Raw genomic sequence first — 20,467 nt, 5'->3', positions numbered from 1 at the left:
TCCCTGATAAATCGAGAGAAGGTATTTTTGTTGTTATATAGACCCATAATTGATCCAATTTGGTCTAGGGTCCGAAAAAAATAAGCGTGTGGGGCATCTGGATTTAAAATCGTGGGATGTTCATTTTTTTTTTTTTTTTTTTTGCATGGAAAAATGGCGGGTTAAAACCCGATTTAATCAACTTTCACTGGCAAAAAAAAATTTTTTGCAGTGATTGTAACAAAAAAAAAACTCATTCTTCCAAAAATATTATGGCATGTCATACGTCCCCCCCGGCAGTGGCCCCGTTTCCCAATAGCATTTGCGTACAGAAACCCTGGCAGGGGTTAACAATAAAAACGTATAAAACCCCAAAAAAACAGTTTTCATCTTTTATAAACATTCTCAAATCGAAAACCTCTTCAAAGCCCTAAATAGTTATCAACTCTGTAAAAACCTATTAAACTTTTTAAGCAAGGGTCGCATAGTCTTGTTTGTTTTGGGGACCCCCGACATCCACGCCAGGTCTGTCAGCTACGGGGGATTGGTCACACTATGCACAGCGTCCCCCCAGAAAAAATTTTTCCCCGAAAGACCCAAAGTGTTACAATAACTTCGGATAAAAACTATCAGGAAGATAATTTGGGGATTCAAAAAACATTGCACATTGTTTGAAAAATTCAAGTAAAAGAGTGTAACTTAAAAACCCCAATCCCCCCTTTTATATTTATATAAAACCATCCCAGCAAATCCCCCATATCTAAACAAAAATTTAGAAAATATCCCTGTATAAAAGTACCATGTGTAATGAAATATCAGTAATTGTCAATTGAGAGTTAGCATTCCAGCCATACAATCTACCCACCCAAGTAAATGTTTTGTGATTTCCCCCAAATTTTTTTTAATTTTTGTATTAAAATTTTTGGGGATGGTTTTCCAAAATTGTTTTTTTCCTCTCACTTACTTTACAGTCAACTGAAACTGTATCGAACATGATTAATCTTCTTTTGAAAAAAAAGCAAATGCTTCCTAGAAATTGTATATATTTTTTTTTGGATTTTTTCCCTTTTCTACCAAAAAACCAGAGCGGGCCTAAGTGACCCCCTTTTCAGTAAACCCCCAGCTAAAAAATCATACCCTTAAAAACACCATAAAAGCCTGCAAACATTTATAAAACCCGCAAACATATCCATCCACTGAAGATTTAAACCCCCAGATAACATTTATCCATCCCACTGAAGTTAATCAAAACCAGCTAAACATTTATTATCCCTTTATATCTCCCAAAACCTTTAAAACATTAATCAAACCTAAACATTTAAAATCCAGCAAACATTCCCAAAACCCAATTACAATATTTACTCCCTTGGTAAGTATCTACCAAAACCAGACAAAAAAATGAAGTTATTATTCTTTTCTAATCACAAACATGGAAAAACTATATTCCCCTAAAAAATTACTGCAAAACTACAAAAAACAAAATTGGATTTTCCACCTTTTCCTTTTTCCCATCTTGGGTGCTTCCCCCTTTCTTTCCACTGCACCTTTTTCTTCGCTGGCTTTACACTTTGGGGGTTTTCTTTTGTGTTTTCAGTGGGGGCTCTTCCCCAGGTTTTTTTGGGCTGAAAAAAATATATTATTAAAAATCAATTAATAACAAAAAAAATAATTTCCCCTTTAGCAGTTTTGAAAAGGTATAAGAAATGAAAATTTCATATCTTTTTCTTTTGTTGTTGGAAATGGGTCAGCATCTTGATTATTCTAGATTCATTAATGATGTACAAAAAAACTGAATAAAACCCCTAATTTTTTTCCCAAAAAGTGAAAAAATCTGAAAAACCCCAAAGAAATAGTCTGGCCAAAATAGGGTTTTTATCAAAAACTTTTAATTTTTCATTAAAAATGCGGGCGATTTTTTCTTGCCAAAATACACTTTCCGCAAAAAACTTTTTTCAGGGGTACTTTCTAAAACATTCAAAAAGATAAATGATCAAAGTGCACCATAATCATGCAAAAACTAAAAATATTTGGGAAACAAAATGTCTTTAACAAAAAAACATTTTTTTTTTTCTTTTTTGAAAAATTTCCCGGGAAAAAATAAGAATCCGCAGTCAGTCCTACTTTTAGACCAAAATTTGAAAATTTTTTTTCTCTTTTTTAATGAGGTAATAAAAAGGGTTTTTAACAGAAGCAAGAAAAGAGTCTACTCACGAGCCCCCCCTTTAACACGCGGAACTTCGGTCATAATCAAGGCTTATCGGCTGGTTTTCATATAGTTCCTATGGCTCGACGCCGCAAGTTCACAGTGACGGTAACAATAGCTCCAGCAGTTAACACGCCACTGTCATCATCATCAACCACTAGGAGGGTGAAAAAAAATTCAGTTTACAATATAATAGTCAAAACTAAATAGGTTTCCTTTTTATCAAGATGTTAATTTTATGCAGATTCCTCTTCCTTTCTTTTGTGCATGGTAAAAAAAATAAGAGAATAAAAAAATTAAAGAAAAAAAGACCATCTAGAACTAAATGACTGAAAAATACAGACTCAACGAAAAAGTTACAAAATTAAAAGAAAAAGGGAACTAGACCTATGAGAGGACTATGCACAAGGAATAAAAGGAATGAAGGGAATAAAGGAAGGAAACAGCAGTACCACATGGATCCTGTAGTTCATCTGAACTTATAAATAAAACTAAAGGACTTGAAATTTGCTATTTACGCAGTAAAGCAGACACCTGCACTGTGCGTGGCTTTGTGCGTATGTGTGTATCTTCTTCTTTTAACGGTAGGTTCATGTCTGACCCGGGCGTGGTCACAGCATAAATACTTAATTGTATTTTTCATTTTGTAGCTCTTGGGGGTGAGTATGTGGTAGGGTCCCCAGTTCCTTTCCACGGAGAGTGCGGGTTCCCTTTTTTTAGGTAATCTAGTTTAGTTTTTCGGGCTTGGGACCAGCACTGACTTGGTCTGGCTTGGCCACCCAGTGGCTAGGTAGGCAATCAAGTTGAATTTCCTTGCCCAAGGGAACAACACGGCGGTCGGTGACTCGAACCCTCGAATTCAGATTGCCGTCGTGACAGTCTTGATTTCGACGCTCTAATAAATTCGGCCACCGCGGCCTTGACGATCATGGGCTTCCATGATTTTTTCTTAGCAATTTAGAGCGGGGTTTGCCATCCTTTCCCCCCGGTTTTTTTTCGAGTCACCATTCTATTTACCGGCACTGACTGGGGGGGGCTTGGCCCCCAGTGCCTGTAGGCAGGGCAATCGAGGTGAATTCCTTGCCCAAGGAAACAACGCGGCCCGGGCGGTGACTCGAAACCCTTTGACTCAGATTGCGTCGTGCAGCTTGAGTCCCCCCGCTCTAACCTTCGGCCACCGCGGCCCCGTGTATATGTTAAGTATATGGATATGTAATGAAATGTGTATAAATAAAAATAAATATAAATAATATATAGACATATATATATATATATATTTATTTTTTATATATTATATTAATGTAGTATGTATATATGTGTGTGCGTGTGTTTGCGTGTGTTTGTGTTCGTGGTTGGGTATGTGGGTGTGTGTGTATGGGTGTGTGTGGTGTGGGGTGTGGTGTATGGGTGGTGGTATGGGTTGGGTGTGTGTGGTGTGGGTGTTGTGGTGTGTGGTGTGTGGGGTGTGGGTGTGTGTGTGTGTGTTGGTGTGGGTGTGTGTTGTGGGGTGTGTGTTGTGTGTGTGTTTGTGTGTGTGGGGTGATTTATATATATATTATATATAATTATTTTAAAAAATAAAATAATATATATAGATATATAATATTTATGATATTTATATACAATATATTATATATAGAATTATATATTATATAATATATATTATATATAAATTTTATATATAAAATATATATATATATAATACAATATATAATATTAATACATATATACATATATAATATACATACTATTAAATAAAAAGGGATACTATGTATGTGTGTATGTATAGTGTATAGATAGTATAGTGTAATATGTATATGGTATATGGATTATAAATATATTATAGATATAGTATATATATAAAATAATATATATATTTTAATAATTTTTAACTATATATATAATAATAATATATAAAATATAATATATATAAGATATATATATATTTTATAATAATATATAAAGTATGATGATGTATGTAGTGGTGTGGTATATGGTAAGATATGTGATATATAAATATATATATATATATATATATATAAATAATATAAAAAATAAATAATGATATAAAATTTTCTATTATATAATATATTAAAATTTTGGGAAAAAGGGTATATAAATAATATATAAATAATAAAACTATAATTATATATAATATATAATATATATAATAATAATATATTTTAATAAATATATATTTATTAAAATATATATTTATAAATGAATAAAATTTTATATAAAAGATTAATTAAAAAATAATAAAAAAAATATATATATATATTTTATTATCATATAATAATAGAAATAATAATAATTTAAAAATATATAAATATATAATACAATATAAAAATTATAATATAAATAGTAATATAGTAAATATAAATATAAGATTTAAAATTTTTATAAATAAAAAAAAAAAATAAAAAAAAAAAAATTTTAATAATATAAAAATAAATAAATAAAAAAAAAAAAAATAAAAAAATTATTAAGAAAATATAATAAAAAAAAAAAATATAAAGAAAATAAAACAAAAAACAAACTAAACAAAATAAAAAAAACCATTTTAAAAAAAAAATCCCCCAAAACAAAAAAAAATAAAAAAAAATTATATATAATTTAAAAAAAATAAAATAAAAAAAAAAAAAAAAGATAAAGAAAAATATAAAAAAATTTAAAAATTTAATAAAATTTAAAAAAAATAAAATAATTAATATAATATAAAAATAAAAAATAAAATTTTTATATAATTTTAATATTAAATAATATAAAAATAATAATATATATTTTAATAATATTATAATAATAAATTAACTAATAATATACATAAAAATACCAAAAATCAAATTTAATTAAAATATAATATTTAAATATCTATTATATATATATTAATAATATATAATATTATATATTATTTTATATTATTATTATCTATTTATATTATATATTTATTTTAATATATATTTTATATTTTATATTATTATTAATTATATTTATATTATATATTATATTATTATTATAGTTTTATATTAAATATAAATAAAAAATATATCTATATAATATATTATATATATATTGTATTTATATAAAATTATAAATATATATATATATTATATATAATATTATACTATATATATATAATAAAATAAATATATATCATATATATATATATATAGAATATTATAAAATATAAAATTATTAAAATATAATAATATATATAATACATATATATTTGATATATGTAATATATATAATACATATATATTTGATATATATATATATATATATAATATATAATATATATATATAATATATATTACATACATATATTTTATATAACTGATCAAACTATATAAAATAAACTTTGATCAGTTCCCATGCCACTAAAGAAAGATTACTTCTAACATTTCAAAATACACTATTGCTTTACAGTTAACATCAGCAAGAAAAAATTGTAAAAAAAAATTTACGGAAAAAACAATTATGGGACATCTAAGATGAAGTCGAGAGGAAGGTAGACAGGAAGTACATTTCTTACCTTCATAGTTGAATCCTATAAATATGTGGCATTTTTCTGCACACGGTCATGATGTCATTGACCTCCTCCTCAGAAAGAGCGCAAAATGTGATGTCGTTCAGCAGGAGGACATGCCAACAATGTTCTGGACTTTTCAGAGATCTGGGGCTTGCTTGCAAAGTGCCTACCAGAAAAATTTACCTTTGTTAGTACATTCATCGAAAATGACATACCTGATCACTCTCAGATGTTAAAGAGATGGGGAAAAAGAGTAAAGAATGGACTTCATTATTATGACATTATAAATAAAGACAAACAAAACACTTTTTTGTAGGCAAATACGCAAAAGGCATACCAACCTGAGTGTTCACACGACATGAGGCAGCTGAAGCAATGCGTTCTTGCTTTCCACAATCCTGGATGATGTGTGGGCACAGCTTCATGCAGGCCTCAATGGTATCCAAGGATGGCAGGCGAGAGATGCGACCGCAGGGGGCCAACATGATCAGCTGAGACCCCCATGTGACCATCTCGTGATGAGTGTTGGGCAGCAACTGCAACAAATTTGGGGCGAGATATTATAACTTCCTTTAAGAAATTAGTTTAAAAAACAGACTGAGAAGCAACAAGTAAAGACAAGACTAAAGAAAAAATGTACACTGAATTAGAGAAAAAGAGGACATCAACATACACAAAATCTATACAATGACACATGGGTAGTATATGTATATCAATATGACTAAATTTTATACAATGTAACTTCTGTATATGAGAATCATCTGTATATGTAGATGAGAAGTTCCCCTAATCAATCAGACATACCAAATTGTTTACCTGCTATTTTGTGAAATTACCTGGCACCTTGGATTAACCCCTTGGATCCGGGTGACATGACCATGTCATGAAAAAGTCTGGCTCGAGAGACTGATAACGTAAAACATGTTAAAAACGGTATGTGTAAAGGGAAATAATTTTTAAAATAGGGGGAATAGAGTCTCGTCACTGCACACGCGTGTTCATGGCTCCTGGCCTACAAGCCACCACAGAGCAGCTGCTCTCATAAGGTTAATGCCCAGTTTTTAGGTCATGAGACTATAATGACACAACTGGATCCAATGGGTTGTATGGTTGGATCAGCGATAGTCATTTCAATTAACAAACTTGTAAGAAATGTATAATGTCCTTAATCTTAATCTGCCTTTTAGTCACTTATTTATAACAATCTAAAAGGATCAGAATCACTGAAAGCCCAAATCACTTGACAAATAAAGCCTGTCCGGTCAAGAGGTTTTTCAGGCAACCAAAATCCGCGACAGGTGTGCAGGAGAAGTGACCTTGCCTTCATGGAGTAGGGGAAGCACAGGGGGCGTTCCTTGTTCTTCTCACCTGGGTTTAGGCAACTGCTTGATCAGTTGGGGCAGCTCAATGTTTCAGTGGGCCTCTCTGCAGGTAGAAACGAAGGGGAATAAAATTTGGACATTTATCTTGCTTTGTAACCATTTCTAGACAGATAGGGGTTAGAAAATAAACCAAAATTAAACTAATAATGAAAACATCTCACCTGTGAAAAGGCCAGGAGGACAGTAGCCAGTCATTTCATATATGAGACACAAGTACTCAACTAAACCTTCTGATTGGGTTCCCCATTGCATGTGTCCCACTCAAGGGCCCCCAGCAAGGGTACTAACTGTATAAACTACCACCCAGCAATATGGGTTTTTCACTTAGAGGTACCTATCATGGGTACTGCTAAGATAGTGACTACAAAATACACTATTATTCACCATGCAATGTAGTGTCAGAAAAAAAAGAAATCAATGCTAAAAATAAATAAAAAATGAATATAAAAGAATTTTTCTGAAAATCAAGGAAATGGGATATCAGGCAAGATAGGCAAGACTAGCAACTGATAGCAGCTTTTGTGGAGCCACCTATGTGTCCCAAAAATTAATTAACTAAAATAAATAGTAGATATGGTATGCATATACAAAACATGCTATGCAAATCAATGGGGTAAATGTCCTGGGACAACTCATGTGCTGCAACTTTTTCTTCTTCTTTTTTTTGCATGTCCAAAAATAAAAAAGTGGTAAAAAAAGAACAAGGCAAACACATTACGATTTAAATTTAAACTTTCCCTTGATACATGAGGCTGAAAAGGAACTTCAGTACTGCCTCTAATTTTTTGTCTTTACATGATCACTTAGCTAATTTTCATGGCTCCCACAAAAACTATAGGATTCCTAGTGTAAATACACAATGATATTAAGAAAAAAAAAAAAAATTCTTACAGTACAACTAGTTTATTCTACATAAAATCACAGAACACACACACAAAAAAACAAAAAACACAGACAACAATCAAACACATTTGCGCATTGGCTCATTCACTCACAAAGACATCATTCTATTACACAAGTTATTAAATTAGCCTCGATCTCAATACCCTTAATCAGTCTTTCACAGTACGGGCAGCTTACCACAATCTCCGGGTTGTGTCCTTCTAAAAAACTCTAAGGATGCAGCCAAGACCAGAGCCCCCTCCTAAAAACCATGTGCGGCGTCTTGTGGAAGAATTTAGTATTACAGCTGTGTTGTATCTAACAGCACCGGGAAAACAGAGTATTTGTAACCGTTGTCTTTCTCTTCTCTCTTTCCTTCTACCTAATTCCTATTTGAATTGTAATTATTTAAAATTCTGAACTTAAATTTCATAGGAGGAGGAGGAGGAGGAGGAGGAGGAGGAGGAGGAGGAGGAGGAGGAGGAGGAGGAGGGGAGGAGGAGGAGGAGGAGGAGGAGGAGGAGGAGGAAGAGAGGCAGGAGGGGCAGGAGGGGAAGGAGGGGGAGGAGAGGGAGGAGGAAGAGGAGGAGGAGGAGGAGGAGGAGGAAGAGGAAGAGGAAGAGGGAGAGGGAGAGGGAGATGAAGAGAGGAAAAAGGAGAGGGCAGAGGGAGAGGGAGAGGGAGAGGGAGGAGAGGGACACACACTATAGGAACAGGAAAAAGGGAAAAGGAAAAATGGTAAAAAAGAAAAAGAGGAAACAAAAAAAAGAGAGAGAATAAGAGGAAGATGATGTAATAAGCCATAAACAGTATGAAACAAAATGAAAAACATCCCTGGTATTTGAAAATTGGAAGATCTGTACCCCCAAATGGAACCACTGTTGGCAGAGAATCATAAAACACCAGACCATACGCCCAAGGACCCATAACGAGTTCTCTTTCTCCACAATCCACGAAGGAAGTGCGTCCCAAAGTGCATGGCCCCTGGCCCATCGGGGTGGCCATAGCGTTCATAATTCTTCTAGCCTCATCATCTGTGAGCGCTAGGTATGCTGTAAGGTAAGAAAGAGTGTTTGGAAAATGCAAACCTTGAGCTTTTGGGGTGTTTACAATGTATATTCCTAATGATGAGTCATACATTTCTATGTAAGTAATGTAAGCTAGCATGCAAGTGACAATATGAATATAGGGTATATACATATACACGAATATACTATATAAAATACATATCAACATATGTATTAAATATATCTGCTCAGGTTAGCATGAGGAATCTGCAACCTATCACTCAGCAAGTCTTAGCACTGCCTAACATAATAGTTTTTCAATCTGTACTGGGATCAAAATTTAGACACAATTTAGACACACTTTATAGCTTTTCCTCAATGATACTTTTCATTATTATATTATCTTTATTTTTATTTATTATAGCCTGTCAAAGATAGGGCACCTCAATCAAAACCTTTAAAGGCAAATAACAAGCTTGCTCCCGTTCAGGCCTATTAAGCATATATATAGGCTTCAAAACTACATGACAAAAGCATAAAAACACTAGAGATAAGACAGGCTTTCAAGGTCTAAGGAAAATTTTTGGGGCTAGGATCTGAAGAGCTCAATTTACATATCAGACAACATACATGTCACTGCTGATCTCAAATATATCAAGCATCAGCAGGAACAAAGTAGAAAATTTTATCTAATTTTAAAACATGCATATGAATGAAAATGTGGAGAGATACAATACAATTAATAAAATTTCATTATCTTTTTTTTATAGAAACAATAAAATGTGTATTTAGGTGTATTTATAAGTATAAGTAATCATAAACCGTAAAAAGATGAAGATATACCAAGAGGAAAAGATCTAGGGTTTGGTTGAATGAAATATCCCAAACAGCACAGAATTATACCTCCATTCTTTACTTTTCATTCACTTTAAGATAGGACAGGAAAATATGGGATAATGGGTGATACTGTGGATGTGGCCAGTGGAAGCTAACAGGGCCACATTATTATGGGGCACTACATATGTTCATTCACAGCAAAGTCGTGGGAAAAAGCTTGTCACTCTTGATAAGCTTCCCACAGTCAAGGCAAAAAGGGCTGTGTATACATTCAGCGGCAACCAACTATCGTGGCATATGAAACTTGGGGGTTTAATGGAATCAAGATGTTTGAGCGGCCGTGGTCACAGCATGATACTTAATTGTGTTTTCATTTGTGATGATCTTGGAGTGAGTACGTGGTAGGGTCCCCCGTTCCTTTCCACGGAGTGTCGGTGTTTTACCTTTTAGGTAATCATTTCTCTCTATATATATACATATATATTATATATATAGATATAATATAGATATATATCTAATATATATATAATATATATCTATAGATATATAATAATAATATATATATATATAAATTTATATATATATAATATATTTTTATACAAAATATATACATATATATATATATACATAATATTAATACATAAATAGTATATACATATTTTATAATACATATATATATGTATATACATATATATATACATATAAAACAAATACTACATAATATATACATACAGAACATAAATATATATACATACATACATACATACATATAAACCCAAAATACATACATAATATATATACACCACATTACATACAAAAATATACACAAACATACATAGATATATATATAACATACATATATACATTATAAAATACTAAACATATATATACTATAAAACATATATATACTATACATACATAAAACATATACATACATATATATACATATCATACATATATATACATATACAATAATATATATAAATAATAAATATATATTATATATAAACATATATACATAACATAATAAATAATACAAATATAATCCATACTATAATACATATATTACAAAAATACATCTACATACATACATACATACTATACACACAAGATAATTTTACCAAGAAATTAAAAAAATAATAAATTTACATAAAATATATTTGCATTTATATTTGTCAGAATACAAAGTTGAAAAAAAATCAAATATCAGATACTCTTTCACAGGAAGAATTTTATTGAACTTTTACAATTATAATATTTATCTAATATAATAGATTAATAAAAATATATAATAATATATCAGTAATTTTAGATTATATGAAAAAACTTCTCATTTTAGATAAACTTTTATCCCGGCTTTTCAGGAAATAACACATTTATAATTTTATCTCAGAATATAATTGAAATATAAAAATTTCTTACATAGTCTATACTAAATATCTATATGATGCTATTTTTTTCAAATTAAAAACTGTAGTTCAGGATAAAGAAAAACCATTATAGAAAAGGAACTGCTCATTCGATTGGTACAGCATGAAACAACAAATGTATTTACAAAACCAAACCAGATAGTACATATGGATCAAAGTGAATTTTCATTCAAACTGGAGTTATATACAAGGGAGGCCACAAAGGAGCATGGTAAATTCTTCTGATAGAAAGGAGGGAAGGTTATTAAGAAAAAGGGGGGCAATATAATCTAAAAAACGTTTAACAACTACATGACTGAAATCACAATTAACCCCTCTGAAAAATGCAAAAACCAAAGGACTTTTTCATATGAGATACCAAAGCAATCACTTTTTGCCAATGTTGGGTCTTTTCAACGTCCATAACACAATGCCTAAAGGGGTAAACCATTCAAAGCTTTTATTGGGAAAGGGTAAGTCTATATAAAATGTCTTAAAGCACAAAAGAGCTTTAAAAATTATTTAACATTTGAGACATTTTGAAAATAGCAGAAATTTTTTTATTAAAGATCCAAAAGGCTACCAGCTCATTTGGTCAAATTAACAATAATCTACCAAAACAGAAAACTTTAGGAGTTTTTGGGTCCCAAATTTACCCACTCAAAACCCCAATGATAAAAAAAGAGCTATATGAAGATTCAAGCCATGGAAGGAAATCATTACAATAATATGGGAGATATTAATGCCAAATAGAAAAGACAATGGGGAAAACTGTATTAACATTTGGAATAGGCACTGGAAGAGAGCAAATGCAGTCAGACCAGAGGCAAATAACCTTATTCTAAAACAGATATTAACCTCAGTGCGAAGTCTTAACTGACCAAATCAGCAAACAGTCAAGATATAATAAAGGAGCTGCATTTGAAGAAAGCACTAAGACATTAAGCAAAGCTCCAGAATATCGTAACGGACAAGATATATTAGTGACTAACAAGACATAAAAGAAAAAGAAAAAGAGTTTTGAAATTCAATATCAGAAATAATGAAACATGACACAGGTACCAGCATGAAACAGCATAGGAGACTCAAAATAGAGAGAAATCAAATGATGCAATAAAGAAAACCGACGGAGAAGTGACATATAATAAGAATGAATCATAAGATAGTGGAAGCAGGATCTATACAACTCAAATGAACAGGCACAGATAAAAGCAAATACTGTAACTAGAGACACACCTAACATCAAAACAGAAGAAATAAAAAGAGCACTTAAAGGCATGAAGAACCAGGTGAAGAGGAATTAGTATAGACTTTATAACAGATGCAGGAGAAATTACAACAGAGAAATACCCAAATCTTTTTAAACAAATGCCTTATCAACGGGAAAACCCCAAAAGCCTGGAAAAATGAAACAATTTTTGAAAACATAAAAAAGGGGACAGGAAAGGATCTCAAAAACTACCGACCAATAAAACTCCTTTCAGCTATTTATAAATTATTCACAAAAATCATCACAACTCGCACCTCTGACCGTCTGGATTCTAACCAGCCTAGAGTACAGGCCTATAAGCCTGCAATGGATTCTAAACAAAGACCACATCCACATGCTCACCCAAATAAAAAAAAAAAATAAAAAAATATAGGAAACCTATGTATGCCTTTCATCAACTATGAAAAGGCATTTGACTCTGTACAGATACCAGCAGTACTAGAAGCTATTCGAAGACAGGGAGTAGAGGAGGTATATTTTAAAATATTGGAAGATATATACGAAGATGGGACAGCAACCATCAAGCTCCACACGGAAACTGATAAAATATCAATTTAAAAAGGTGTTCTGTTAGTGATTCAGCAAATGAAAGCCAGCAATAATAAGCAATCCCAAAAAGAGAAAAATCTGAAATTTGGACTTTGGATAAAACAGAAAAAGCTAAATCAGTTCAACAGTAGAGTCAAATTTAAATAGATACATGTACCCAAAGGGGAGGGCCAGAGGTATTGGACAAGTATATATACCTAAGGCAACTCATACAAACAAGACATCTAGCGAAGAGAAAATAAAGCAATGCATCAGTCTAGGCTGAAGCACCTTCAGCAGACATAGTAGCAGTTTAAGAGGCTCCCTTGCCATTATGTTTAAAAGAAGTCTTTAACCAATGCATCCTCCCAGTTATGAGAGGGTTTGATGCTGGGAATAGCCTAAGGAGATCGGGTGAGAGCAACGTGGATCAGGGAACAGACAAAAGTGGAAGATATAAATGGCAATGAACAGGTTTTATATGTCTGAGACAGAACAACACATGGACAAAGAAAGTAACATACTGGGCTATAGATAACATAAAGAGGCAAGGAGAAAGACCAGCGACAAGATAGCATGACAAAATAATGAAATTTGGGGGGCCCAAAACTAGAAACAAAAAACACAAGGGCAGACAAAGCTGGAAAAGACTGGGATAGGCCTACATCCTGCAGTGGAAATGATACAAACTGATGAGATGATGATGATACCCCTATATGTATATATGTATAAATACATACATACATACATACATATATATATATATAATTTTAATATTATTTTCTATATATATATATATATATATATATATATATATATATATATATATTCATTTATCATATATAATTACATATTCATTTATACATATATATATACATATATGTATATATCATATGTGTATATATACATATAGGCACTGAAAAAATTAAAAATTATACCACCAAAGGTGTCAGTGCAGATCAACACACAGATAAGAAAGAAACAAAGAAAAGACAGAAAATCATCAACTATTAATGTAGTAAATAATTTTTTGGTGATCTTTTAAAACTTATTTAGATTTGGAGAAGTTACAATCTCCAAAGCCTACAAATAGCATCTAGAGAACTGAGAAGTAGACAATCAACTTGCATCAAATGTCATTGAATTGAGGGTCACAGAACTTCTAATAACTCTTGCAGGTTGATAAAAATCATGTGAAAAACTTATAGAGTGGATGTGAATTATCGGCTACAATCTTGTATAAGACTGAAAGACCCCAATATCCCTATGGTGCCCAATGTCCAAATCTAAGTCGGCAGGAATTAAAACAACGACCAAGCAATCTAAGTGGACTCTGCACTTGCAAATGATGCCTAAATTAGGTGAAACTGCCGAGGCCTATTCCTCATCTGCAATTCAAATGTAAGCTACGAATCAAGCATTCCAACTAAGAGTTTTAGATTATCCACGGAAGTGATTAAGACTCAAATTATCAGGGGCCCGGGATGCTGGGGGAACTGCTTTTAGAGATTTCGTAATTTCCTTGGACTTAGTAGGATTAAAATTTCATGCCCCACCAAGAGCCCCAAAATTTAAATTACCATCAGATCTACAGTGAGATGTCAGATACTTTTTCCCGGGTTGTGGAAAAGGGAATTCAGCATAGGGAAAATATATCTGTATGAACCCATTTTTATTAGTAAGCCGCCCAAATCATTGCATAAAATGAAGGAAAAGGTCAAGAACAATCCCGAGGAGCCCCAGAAGACACATGAGAATAGAGATAGACTACCACAATAGAACCGCGAAAATGTATCTGTCAAAATTCAGCCAAATACCTAAAAATTTTTCCAAAACCCCAGACTGCAAACTTAAAAATAAAAATTTATGGTTAACATTATAAAAAATTTTAAAAAATTCAGAAAAAAGCCTTGATTCATACCCCATTAAAAACAGACTGCATTTTTTGCACCAACATAAGCAATGCATCATTGCAGCCAAGTCCAATATAGAGAGTAAGATACAGATACAGATACAGAAAGGGTTAGGATAAAAAGGGAAAAAAAAGGGGAAAGAGAGAGAAGGAGAGAGAGAGAAAAGGGAGAGAAGAAAAGAGAGAGGAGAGAGGAGAGGGGGGGGGGGGAAAAAAGAAAAAAAAGAGGGGGGGGGGGCGTAGGGATAAGGGATGAAATTTTTTTTTTAAAAACGTTGTTTAACAAAAGGGTAAATTGAAAAGTTTAAAAATTTGGGTTTCCCCTTTTTAAAAAAAGGGAAAAATTAAATTTTATACCAAAGGGCTGTCCATTTTTTATTTTAAATTTTTAAAAAATTTTATATAAATTTAAAAAAAGGGCCCAACAAAAAATTCCATTCAAAAAATTTTAAAATTTTTTAAAGGACTCTGAAAAAGGGTTAAACTCTTTTTCCTAAAACATAACCCCCTGGGAATGTTGTTTTTTGGGTTTTTCCCCCCCTTTTTCATTTAAGGGGGGGGAATTTATTTTTTTTGGGGAGTTTTTCCAAGGTTTTCCTTGAAATATTCTTTCTTACCAAGGGGAGATAGTTTCCTTTTGGGGTTTAAACCTACTCCAGCCCTTTTTAAAACCATGGGGAAAATTTGTGGGGTAAGGTTTTGGGTTTGGGGGTTTTTAAAAAGGTGAAAAGTGCCACCAAGCCACACCCAAAAAGTGATGAGTTTTTTTTATACACGTGATTTAAGTTTTTTTATATTCCAAAAAAATGATGGTAAAAGAATGTGGTTTTATTGACAGAATTTTTGGGTGTGCATCTTCCAGCATGGGAGTGAAACATTATTTTCTAAATTTTCCCTTTTTCCAAAAGAAAAGGAAAACTAATATTAAAAATCCCCCTTTCCTTCGGCAATGCCCCAGGGCATGCGGTGTGGCAGAGGGTTTTTTAAAAAGAACAGCAAAAAATGTAAGCATGATCTTATGACCGCTGCCGGAAGAGGGTTTGGCTGAAAAATGCCCCCGGAGCCAAAAGTAAGTCACCATGGCATGAACAAGAGGTTTCAGAGATTTGAAGAGGCAACCTAATGGTGCCTTTCCCTTTTCTTTTTAATGATCAAGGGGATTACCTCCCCCTTGTTATTAAAACCCTTCTGGATTATCATTTTTTTATTTTCTTCATCTGACATGTATAACGTTTTAGTGTTAAATTCTTTCTTATGTTATGATTTCCCTTGGATTAAACACAATGACATTCATACATTTCCTTATCAAGAATTTCATCCCCCTGAACCAAAAAGGGTTTTTTCCCTAGGCAAAAATTTTGTTAATTTTCCTCTTAAATATTTTTTTTTCCCCAATTTAAACTCAATGTCCTTTTTGCCCTATTGAAAAACCCCTTTTTTTATAGCCGGGAATACCCGCAATATTTGTTTGTGCGAGCTCTCAAAAAGTACACAAAAAAAAAAGAGCCAAGAGCGGGTGTTAATTTCCCAGAGGCAGACGGTTGTTCGCCCAAAGCACCCAATTTCTTCCTCAGGAGGATATCATACCACCCTCAGTTTCCATGGGTTGGCTGAGTATTTAGGGTCATTCCTGAATAAGGTTTTCATGGGTTCTTTTTTTATTTTTGCTTTTATTGTTTTTGGTTGATCATTCGGTTATGATTTACAAACTGGAAATACACAGCGGGAGGTTGGAAAACCTAACTGCAGGGGAAAAAAGTATCCAATAATGACAGGGCCCAGGGGGTGAGTGACAGATGGGATGGGGTGGGAGTGATACTATTCTAAACTAGTTATCAACCCCAAAGCCACCCAAGAAAAAGCGTGCTATTCTTTTTTTTTTTTTTTTTCTTGTGACTTACCCATTTCACCTTGCTTAAAATTTGGGGGAAAAAACCAACTTTTACTAATGCTAGAATAAAAATGGGGTTTTTCCCAAAAGACATTTAAAAACTAAAGTTAAAACACTAAAACAGCAAAAAACAAAAGAAAATTTTCGAAAAAAGGAAAAGGGTAAATGGCGGGCAGGCATACTCCAATTGGCTCATTGGTAAATTTGTAAAGTGTACCCATCAGGGGAAAATTTATAGTGTAAACTCAAGGGGCATGGATGTAATACATCCCATGCCCACTGTGATTTTACTTGTTTAATTTTTTTTAAACAAGAGGCTATTTTTGTACAAGTCACCAAAGGCCTTTTACGAGTACTGCCGTCCCCCCGTCATCCTTTTTGTTTTACGAAAATATTTTTTTTATCTTTTTTTCTGTAACAAATGTTTAAAATTTTAAATTTTAATTTTAATGTTAAAAATAAAATAACAACCGATATTCAAGCAAGTAAAAAATTTTGTTTTTCCCGCCCAATAAAAGGAAAGGGAAAACAGGTAAGGCACAAGACTACTAATTGACCCCTTTGGGCAAAGCATGCAGAGCCCTGTGCTGAGACTTTTCCCAAAAAAAATTTTAAAAATTAGCACGGTTTTTCCCTTTTTTATTCATTTTCCCCCGCGGTTGGGGGTTTAATAGTGGGGGGGGTGATGGATTTCTTTTACATATTTTACAATAATAAACATTACAATGGACACTTACTGTGTATTTTTCGGAGTCCCTTTTCCCTTTCTTGGGTTCCTTGTTTTGGAAAGGTTTTTGCTGGAAATCTCACATTTTTCCCCTTTTCCTGCTCCTCGGGTAGAAGAAATCACAATAACATCAACCTAAAAATTTTCAATACGTTTAAGGCTACTTAGATATTTTTCCGGTAACTCTAAAAGCTTTTCCATAATCAAAAAACCTTACAAAAAATGTTTAAAAACGTCAAATTAGAAGGCGATGGGTTAAAAAGACAAAGTGATTATGACAGTGGGAGACATCACATGTTGCGATGATGAGGCGGTTTTTCAGAAGCATGGGAGATCCCCCCTCATATCATCAGTACTTTAAAAAATTTTTGAAAAAAGTTTTTTACAAAGATGTCTAATAAAAAAAAAGTAATGTAGAGTAACTTTAAAAATAGAATAAACTTTACCCGTTTTTTTTTTCTACCCGAATTTTTTTTCTGTTATAAGGAGCTTACATTATCTATGTAAGACTTAGTTTTTGAAGCTTTTCTCTTTAGTGAGTGCATAGAATTTGGATAGGTGGATAAAATGAATGGACATAGGATTTATAAAAAAGTTTCCCAAGGTAATGAGGATTGCAGATCTTTAGTAGTTTGGTTAAGTAAAGTTAAATTAACCCCTTTTCCCCGGGGGAGTATTTATAGGGCCCGGGCCACTGACGTGGGTTATATTATTTCCCAGCATGTCGCCACTCACCCAATCCGCATCCCATGCCGTAAAAAGGAAAGTGTTTAAAAAAGACTTAATCACTTCAGGGGCAGAAAAAAATATTTTCCCGTGATTGTAAAAAAAAAAAAAAAAACCATGGCATGCCCAAACATACACCATGGCATTTACATACATGGCAGATAGTCCCCCAGCCCTGGCTATGCATAATGCAAAGTCGGCAAAGGGTAAGTAATAAAAAATGAGTGCATTTTACTCTGAATAAAGTACTACATGAACAAGTCTAAAAACACCATGCTTTATTACCACTAAAGCTACAATTTTGAATAGTCATAAAAAAAAAAAACAAAAAAAAGGGAAAAAGAGTTTTTGATCACCTGGGTATGTAAGGCTTTTTCAGGAAGCTTGTGATAAGTAAAAAAAGGGAAAGGTCAGAAAAAATACTAATATTTGCTAATCAAGGTAGTTTTTGAACATATGGAAAATAGGATTACTATAAGCCACTGGCCCAGCTTAAAAAACTTTTAGTAACTTCTGGACCTTTTGAAGATCATGAGCACAAATGACAAGATAATCAAGCAGTAAGTATACTTTTGTTTTTGTTCCCTTTGACAGGAGGGATATATGCAATATAACATCCTGGTTTCCATTTTTTTCAAGAGATTGAGAGAATATCTCAAGACTTGCAAGGGTCTTCAAGCATTTCAATTACCTTTCACTAGGTCTGACTGGCGATTTTACTAATCAAGCTGATAAGCCTAGAAGGATTGCATCAAGTTACTCAAATATAGATCTCACATCAAGTTTGCGTTTTTTTTATTAACATAAAATAAACTTATTAACTCTTTGCCGACGGGTGGTATGTAAAACACATGCCAGGGCATGGCGGGACTATCTGCGGGGGGGCATGTACGTACATGCATGGTGTATGTAGGACTTGCCATGAGTTTTTTTTTTTTTACAATCACAGCAAAATATTATTTTTGCCATGAAAATGTGGTTAAGTCAGTTTTTAACACTTTCTCTTTTTTACTATGAAAGAAAAAAAAAAAAAAAAAAAAAAATCAACTTCATGATGCCATGCACTGTTTATTTTATTCAGACTATAGACCGAAATAATGATCAAATGGGTCATAAAACAAAAAAAAATCCCTTTCAGTCTCGATTTATCAGGAAATATGGAATAGAGACTTTAAAAAATAATGAAAACTGAAAATACAACATTGCTCGTGATTACGAAGAAATGGGATGTGGTACTTGGCATGAGTGGTCGCGCACCCTAGGGCGACGATAAAAGCCCACGGCAGCGGGGCCCCGGGCCACTATCAATACTACCCGTCGGGAAAGGTTAATTAACTTTACTTAACCTAACATACCTAAAGATCTGCAATCCTCATTACACTTTGGGAAACTTTTTTTACCCCTCCCATGTCCATTCACTATATCCACCTATCCTAATTTTGTGCTACTCATAGAGAGTGACACCCACTATCCCGCCTAATGCATCTGAAAGACATGTTGCACTACTGCAAATTTGTGCATTAGGCTAGTTACATTTATGCAGGTCAAAAGGGAAAAATCTTTGGAGTTAAAACATAAAATCATGTATGCAAGCTCAACACAAAATCAATAAAATTTTCATATGCCAAACATTTTACATTTTTCATCTAGAGAGAGGGAGAGAGAGGGGGAGGGGGAGGGAAAGAGAAAGAGGGAGGGGAAGGGAAAAAGACAGAGAGGGTTAGATAGAAACGAAAAAGAGAAAGAAGAGAGCCAGAGAAAGATTATAGTTATACATGGGGTTAAAAATCTTTAATACTATCTTTGAACCTAGACACTGCAAACTTTTGATTCTATAAAAGACAATAAAAATAACGTAACATTAGTGCATGTTGGCTGGCGAAAAAGTGAAAATACTTTTTCCCTTTTAGGGGGTACCATCGATTATATAGTGCTTAATTTGTACAACCCCGTATACGATATAAATGAAAATTTAGATAATGTTACCAAGAACAATGCACAGAGATAGAGAGATAAGGACACTGCCCTCTCATATAGTATACGAAATAGAGTCATAAACAATACAGAGATAGCAGCTTGCTCTCACATTACCGCAAAATAACAAAAATATCTGCTGCCTATCACACTCACAGACTAAGTCCACAACACCCTCACATAGCCAAGGCTCATGCGTTTTTCGCAA

The 20,467-nt window shown here is 32.8% G+C and overlaps 1 pseudogene; it reads right to left on the bottom strand.

Moving 5' to 3' along the window:
• Positions 1 to 2,201: 2,201 nt before the first annotated feature.
• LOC119570698 lies at positions 2,202 to 9,894 on the bottom strand (annotated as a pseudogene).
• Positions 9,895 to 20,467: the final 10,573 nt, after the last annotated feature.

Source organism: Penaeus monodon, unplaced genomic scaffold (assembly GCF_015228065.2).
Source record: "Penaeus monodon isolate SGIC_2016 unplaced genomic scaffold, NSTDA_Pmon_1 PmonScaffold_3603, whole genome shotgun sequence".
Lineage (NCBI taxonomy): Eukaryota > Metazoa > Arthropoda > Malacostraca > Decapoda > Penaeidae > Penaeus > Penaeus monodon.
The sequence above is the reverse complement of the archived record's forward strand: the minus strand, read 5'-3'. Positions and strand labels throughout refer to the sequence as shown.